Source organism: Cuculus canorus, chromosome 2 (assembly GCF_017976375.1).
Source record: "Cuculus canorus isolate bCucCan1 chromosome 2, bCucCan1.pri, whole genome shotgun sequence".
Classification (NCBI taxonomy): domain Eukaryota; kingdom Metazoa; phylum Chordata; class Aves; order Cuculiformes; family Cuculidae; genus Cuculus; species Cuculus canorus.
The window spans coordinates 4539388-4547467 of NC_071402.1; the positions used below are offsets into that span (position 1 = coordinate 4539388).

Consider the following 8080-nt stretch of genomic DNA (forward strand, 5'->3'; position numbering starts at 1 on the left):
CCTGCCCATTGGTCCAACCAACTCACAACCAGTCTTAGTCCGCTGCAAGGGCTGACATTAAAAGGCTTAGGAAATCAAAGTGTATATAACCATCACTCAAAGAGTTGCACATTTGCAGAAGGAAATTGAGATCTTCGAGAATGATCTCTCCATGGAATGTCCATTTTTTACTGCTCCTGGTTAGCATTTTCTCCTTCATGTGCTTCAACATGGATACGAAGACTATTTGCTTTATTGTATTTTCGGTTATGGAGGTAAGATCAGCTTCTATGATTCCTCCATCTTTGCTTCCTCGAAGATGGGTGCAACTTTTTTCCAGTGGTCAAGAACTTGTTCCAGTAACAGCAATTTCCCACAAATTACAGACAATAGCCTTATAATCACAATAACAATATAATATGGTCACTTCAGCAGCACATATACTAAAATTGGAAAGATAGAGAGAAGGATTCCACGGCCTCTGCACAATGATGACACTCAAATTTATGAAGTCTTCCATATAATTTTCCCTGCACGTGACAGGGGTGTTGGAACTAGATGATCTTTAAGGTCCCTTTCAACTCTAACTATTCTACAATTCTATGATTTTCAGCACTCTTGGGTCTATCCTATCCAGCCTCATGGACCTGGATGCATCCACTTTCTCTGTGTAGTTTCTAAACTATTGCTCAACAATGGTGACTCCTTCCCAAACTTCATCTAGCCTTTGACCTTCCCACATTGTATTTGAAGTCCTAAACTCCACTTTGATATTTCTTCTTTACTTTCTGGTTTTGTTTTTACTTCCATATTGTCTCTCTGTGTTTAGGGTCATAAGGAAGTGCTTTGCTTAGTCATAGTGGTCTTCTGTTGAAATTCCAGACTTCCTGTGTAATATTTGTTTCTCAGTTTGCTTTGCCAATCAGCTAACTCTGCTGTCTTTTCCCTTATTGAGGGGTTTTAGGGAATTCTGCCGAGGGATTCAGCCCAGGAATTCCCTAAGCAAATTGTAGTCTGCTGTCCTAAATCCATTTGTGACTCTTCTGCTTGCCTTCCCAGCCTTCCACTACATCAACTCAATCATCTCATCTTCACTTGTGCCCACATTTGACATCAATTCTTCCCCATTTGTGAGCAGCAGCTAAAAGACAGCATTACCTCTGGTTAGCCTCTCTGACATTTGTATTAATAAACTCTGACCAACACCATCTAAAAAATCCCTACACTGTTCTCACAATGTTACACTGCCTTTTTATCAGATGGACGGATGAGTGAAAAATCCCTCCTTGAAGGCAGAGAGCAGCTTGCTAGATTTTTAAGCAAGGTTCTTCCCATTTAGAGAGCTGCCTGTGTTTCACAGCTGTTTTCTATAGAAATGAAGGTCTTCTTGTTTTAAGTATTCCCATCTCCATTTACTTCAAGTGTCTCATCAAATTTGTGATAGACAAAACAACTAGAATATCAGTAAAATTATTCTTTCCTTCTGACTTTTCTCCTTTGCTTTCTTATACTTTTCTTAAAGAAAAAATATATAGTATTTATTCATTACTCTTTCCCCATAGGTATAGAGACTGTGAATCAATGAGTGTGAGAAGACCTATTCACACACATCCTTGTTCCAATGTGTTTTGTTTACCTTTGGTTTGTTTATCTATTTGGTATTTATATTAAGAAAGACAACAAAATGAGGAAAGTCATTGGAAACCACATATATTTGCAAACTTATGATATATCATCAGGCTGTGCTGCCTCCATACCGTGATGTAACACTGGTTTGTCTCCATTGACTTCACTGAAGATCTGATTTATTCAAGAGGATATGGGACAGGCTCCAAATCTCTGACTACTGCGTAAGTCTCATGTCACACTAATGGAGGTAGAACAAGCTGAAGAATAGTCAACAGTAAAATTATTTCATTAACATCTCATGGAGCCATCCCCCAAGGAGAAGAATCTCTAGTCTTCATACTGTTGAGGTCAGAAATTATGGAATTATGCCTTTCTGATTTCCAAAATGAAAGATAAATAGCAATAAAAACACATCCGTTATCACATAAATGATTTAAAAATAAGATCAAGATATGCTCTAATTACTACCCTTTTATCTGTCCTTACTTGCACTTTTGCTTGAGGCTTTTGGCAGATGAAATCAAGTGGATGGAGAAGTACATTTTTGTTAACAAGCTTCCTAGCCTAAAAATTCCTTTTGAGTGCATGATTCAACCAAATTAGGAAACAGAGAGACAGGAGGAGAAAAAGCAAATGGAAGACAATTACCTCACTAATTTAATATATTTAGTACACAATTAGTACACATCAGAAAAGTCAATAGGAGGCTGCCCTGCAGGTCAGGCTTTTGCCCAGCAATGTACTTTGAATGGCTCATTGAACTGTTGGTAGGGTCTACTCACATGCTGGGGAATCACTCCACACGGTTTGCACCTGACAGCTTGCCAGAGATTAGCTGTCAGGAAAGTGCCACTTGGAATTTCCTCTTTCTGTGATGGCTTCTATTAGCTGGTAAACAGCAGCCAAAATGTGTTATTCTATAACCCTCTCTCACTCTCAAAATGATATTCCACATTAGTGAGTTGGCAAGCCGGATGCTGAACAAAGCTTATTCATTCTCTGTGTTTTAGGTAGGTATAGAATTTTTTAAAAAAATAAATAAAATAAAATTGCGCACCTCCAGCATTTTGTGCATCCTTGTGGTAGAGTAGAAAAATTGATGAATGGCTGCTGGAAGCACATCCTCACATCTTTCAAGGTAGAAGCAGTAGCCTGGACAGTGAAATCCTGTGTGGAATTGAAAACAGCTGGTTGATGTGAATTGCTGCTGTGCTCAAAGTTCAACTGCTACTTAGATTTGCGGTCAGAAGAGAATGTGAATGTTCCCTCCAGGCTAAATTGGCAGGCATGATTGTTTGTTTGCTTTTATGTCTTCCTCTGCAGGCAACACATTGTCAGCTTTCAGTAATCACCTTTTTCTCTTGAATTGTCTAATTGATTTACAGAATTAAGTTGTCACAGCAATTTATTCTTTAGCCTGAAGTTTGCTGCTTCTGCTTCAAACCTAAAAAAAAGGAAACATGCAGAAAGTCTTGTCTTTTTGTTATCTGAAGTTCTAATAAGAGATTTTTTCCTTACCCCACACATTCAACTTAACTGTGATAAGCTACTGTAGACCCCTAATAGACCCATGCACAGATAGATGTCTTCATCTCAAAATGGATTAAGCTGCTAAAATTAGTTGAAATAAATTCTGCAGTGCAGAAGTCTATATCTGAACAGTCAGCTTCTGTTCCTTTTATGGAGCCAGTGGATGGAAACAGACACAGCACATCTGATCTATTTTAGATGTCTACTTTCGTCAGATATATCACATCCCAGAAATGACTGTTTCTTTCTGTTGATTCCTTTAATTCTGGGAAAAAAATATATAAATCTAGTTTTGTAGCTCAGAAGTACAAAACTGTATTTAAGCAGAAAAAAAAAAAGCCCATTCCTAGTGACTTTACATGTAGTTTTTCTTTATGGACAACTTTGTTGATTTACTTTACATACATGACAATAATAGTTTCAGACGTTTGGCAGCTGCTTGTTTGAAATACTTTATAGAGCAGAGCATTCTAGAAAAATTTAGAAGCTTAAAGTTTGTCTTACAAGGCTTCGAAACATATTGAATCCCTTGTTTCTCCCAAAGATCTTGGTGTTTCATCAAATACAATACCAGCGTGAAAAGGCTGAGGTAGGAAATGGAGGTGGAAAGACTCACAATAATTTCTTTCTAATACTATGGAAACATCTGAACTGATCAGCAGCAGCTAGACACCTTGAGAGTAATGCTTCTGATGCTTGAAAGTAGAATTGGGGGGGACAAAACTATTTAAATACATGATACTAAAATAAATAATTGCAATGAGAACTTATATTATAATAATAGTAATTAAAAAAATACCCACAAATGAAAGAAAACTCAATATCAACAGCAAAGATTTAGAGTACAAAAACAATTTACTAAATCCTTTCTTTTAGGGGAAAAATTTGAAAGTAATATGGAACTAGTCCCTTTGGGGATTCAATTATCAGAAAATAGTGATAGATATGTAATGTAAACTGGGATTAATCATGATAAGAAAATCACTTAATTTAAGCACAGTGTAGTGAAGAGCAGAATAACCATGACAGAGGTCTGCCTGTTTTTTTCTCCTCTTTAGAATTAAAAGTATTCTCCTTTCCTGTTTTATTTTCACATGTCAGAAAGGTAAGATGTGTGATGTCGTGGAATACTAAGAATTATTCCTAGAAGCGCCTGGGAGCTAATTGTACTTGCTACTTAGCTTATCAATATCTCAGTTTGCCAAAGGAAAATAAAGATATAAATTACTGCTTTAGAAGTTGGTCCTGCTCTTGTGGCACCTCATGTGGAGCCCTGCATTCGGTGCTGGAGTCCTCAGCATAAGGAGTTCATGGATCTGTTAGAACGAGTCCAGAGGGAGCCACAAAGATGATCAGAGAGCTGGAGTACATCCCAGATGATGACAGGCTGAGACAGTTGGGGTTGTTCAGCCTAGAGAAAAGGAGGCTCCAGGGAGACCTTATAGCAGCCTTTCAGTACTAAAAGGGGGCCTACATGAAAGATGGGGAGGGGCTCTTTATCAAGGGGTGTAGCGATAGGATGAGGGGTAATGGTTTTAAGCTGAAAGAGGGAGATTTATATTAGATATTAAGAAGAATTTTTTACTGTGAGGTGGTGAGGCACTGGCACAGGTTGACTAGAGAAGCCATGGATACCTCATCCCTGGAGGTGTTTAAGGCCAGGTTGAATGACCCTTTGTGGAACATGATCCAGTGTGAGGCGTCCCTGCCCATGGCAAGTGGCTCGGAACTGGATGATCTTTAAAGTCTCTTCCAAACCAAACCATTCTATTACTCTGTGATACTATATATTGTATTTTTCACGACTTTAGAGGAAAAAAGACCTACCACTGACAGAAACAACAGAAAAAAAAAAACCAAAACCCTTAAATTTTCCCATTATAGGAACAATTTTTTCCAGGTTCAAGGCAAATTACCCACTTTCTCATCTCCAACTGGAAGCACAAAAAAAAACAATGTATGTAACATAACCTTATGTAACTAAACAAACCTAACTGGTTCCCAAACATCAGGGTCTAAAAAAGTTACTTGTCTACATGATTCATATAGCTACAGAAAACTCATTTTTATTTTTTCAGTCCTTTATTCTCATTATTATTTATTGGTCTGACACTGTAATCCTGAAGGCATTTTCTTGGATAAGAAATTATCTTCAGTTGGAGATATCATCTGAAATTCTAGGCAAAAGACTTTAAACTGCAACAGAAACACTCTTCAGAATGACTGAGTGCTGTACTTCCTCAGTCAATGGGAAACATGAGAAACACTCTCAGTCCATCAAAGACAATAGCAAAATAATAATGCTGGTACCCAAATTGAAGAAATGGATGGATTTTACAGTCTTTCTGAAAATCAGATCTCTCTAAATTGCTTCACATTACACATTAAAAAAAAATAAGAAAATCAAAAGTGTGACAAATCAGCAGTCCTTTGAAAATCCTTGGTATGACCTTCAAATACCCAGTTGATAGACAGCTCTTTTTGGCAAAGAAATATTCTGTTACTGCAATGAGGGTTTTTTAAACACCTACAAATTTACTCAGCACTTTTTGGGGATGACATAATTACCCAGAATATACGCTAGGCAGTACAACTGAAACAATATATTTAAACTTGCCCATTTCCAAAATGAGATTTGAGACATAGTCCTACGTAAGTACAATAAAGATTTGGAAAACAAACAAAGAAACAAAGTAATTAGATAAAAAAAATATATAAGAAATTCATAAAAATGTTACAGAAATTACCACCAAAATTCCATGTGGAACCAAAAACTTGTGTGGAACCAAAGCACTTCTTATAAGCTCATTAAATATAAAAATACCAGTTCTGAATTACTAACAGTTAAGCTGTAAGTGATTGAGTGATTATTTTGGATAGTATCACCATTCATTTCTGTTGTCCTCAGATCTTTTATAGATATGTATTATCGACTACTCTCAACAACAGAAAAAGTGAATAGACGGATCTCTAACTTACTAGAAATACTGCTAAAGTTTGAAAAAGAAGACTCATGGTTAGGGTACTGTGCCCAGCAGACAGGGATAGAGTTCCTTTCTCTGCTAGAGACTCTGTGAGGTTCAGTTTGCCTATGTGTGCCTGTGGTATCTTAGTCCGTGGTGATTTAAGGTTCAGTGCAATAGTTTGCATGTATGTGTCTAAAACCATTACAGAGTACCTGAGACTTCATCATGAGTCTGGCAGATATGACAAAGGAACTGGAATGAATGAAAATCCAGCTTAAGCAGAGCTGGAGATCAGGCAAGTTGTCCCAAAGAGTATTACATATTGCTAGGTACTTGTGTGTTGGATTTAAGCCACTAGTAGTAATAGTCAATAAAGACTAAAGAAAATTGCTCTTACCCTACAAATAAATACCTGCTGTTTTATTCAGCTCAGTTAGTCTGTAGCTTACATTCACTATACTGACTAGATCTCCATCTGCTGCAATGGGAGGTTGGACAACTCGAGTAGATGGAAGTGTCTTCACATATATACCTACATTTAGATATCTTAAAGTGGAATTGCATCCCATCATAGGACCTCAATTCCTCTTCCTAATCATAGAAGTTCAGTGTTATTTTTGACAGCAGGCTATCTGCAATGCTTCCACAGGTCTAGTAAATATGACAACGGATCCATGAGAGCTACTTCTTTTTGGAGCAATGACTACAGGTCAGGTGGGACAACTTAGGGTGCTTCAAATAGCACCTGGTTAGCTGTGAGTCTTCCATGGTCCCTTGCTTTTGGAAATGCTCATTTTGTCCTTTTCCAAACTCTATCTTTTTAGATTACTTGCCTTCGTGAGAAAGGTTTCCCTATTATTATATGTTAGATCACAGTATATATTGCAGTGAAACTTTCTTTCTTGGGTAGATCTATGTGTCCTAACACAATAAAAACTTTAAATAACATTGAGTGAATGAGACAATACAAGGGATCTGAAATAGAAAGTGACTGCAATTATTGGTCATTGTGTAATAAAAATATACTTTATAATATGCTATTAATAGAATTATTAAATTATTATAAAACATTATAATGGATAAGTAATTGACATAGAAGGAAGAAAGTAAATTCTCCAAATTCTGATCAACAAGAACAGACTTTGAAAGAAGGTCAAAAAGGATACTTTCAATATTACTGATTTTCACCACTGCCAAGGGAAATGTGCATGACTTAAAACAGGGATCTTCAAGGTATGGATATTTCCAAGCCTGTAGTTTCAGAAAGGAGGATGCTTTAAGGATGTCTTCTTGCTGTAACAAAACTTTAACCTCAAAAGATCTTTTTGATCTTTAGCTTGGGAGGAAAGACTTCCAACTAATTTATGATGACATTAGAGGATAACAACATACACAGTAATGAATTCTCTTTAGCCTTTGGGCTGTAGCTGTGTTTTACTGTCTCCAGGAAAAAAAAGTGGATGCATGGAAATATTCAGCATTTATATTTTAATTGCTCCTGAGAATGCTAAATGTGGTTAGCATCTAATAGTATGAGAAAGAGAGTGATGTTTCTAATCTAAGTTCTTATAACAATAAAAGATGAAGTCCAACAGCAGCAGTGAAGTTTCTGTACACTGAAGACAGTGGCAGTAATTTGACTTTTTACCATTTAGGATGAGCATTCAGGAGAAACACCTGGGAAATGTTGGCGAGTCCTGTACAGGACAAGTAGGAAAGAAGGATGAGATGTAAAGAATGGGACAGAGACCCTTTCCATGTGGAAGGACATAGTGGCTTGCAGGAATTTTACAGGGTTTCTTGGCTAAATTAAATAACTACACAAATGAAAGGGTTTGAAAGGAAATCTGATACAAGATGAATCTCTTTTACTGGAGATATCCTGTATCCCTCATGTCCCCTATAATGCAAACAATAATTGTATCTATCATGTCCACTATAATGCAAGTAACAGATAATGAGAAAGGAATAGGGTT

The 8080-nt window shown here is 36.9% G+C and overlaps 1 non-coding gene across 1 annotated transcript; it reads left to right on the plus strand.

The window, feature by feature from the left end:
* Positions 1-401: 401 nt before the first annotated feature.
* LOC128851535 (U6 spliceosomal RNA) lies at positions 402-505 on the plus strand. The gene has a single exon (XR_008448903.1). It is a non-coding gene; the product is annotated as a U6 spliceosomal RNA (small nuclear RNA).
* The last annotated feature ends 7575 nt before the right edge of the window (positions 506-8080 follow it).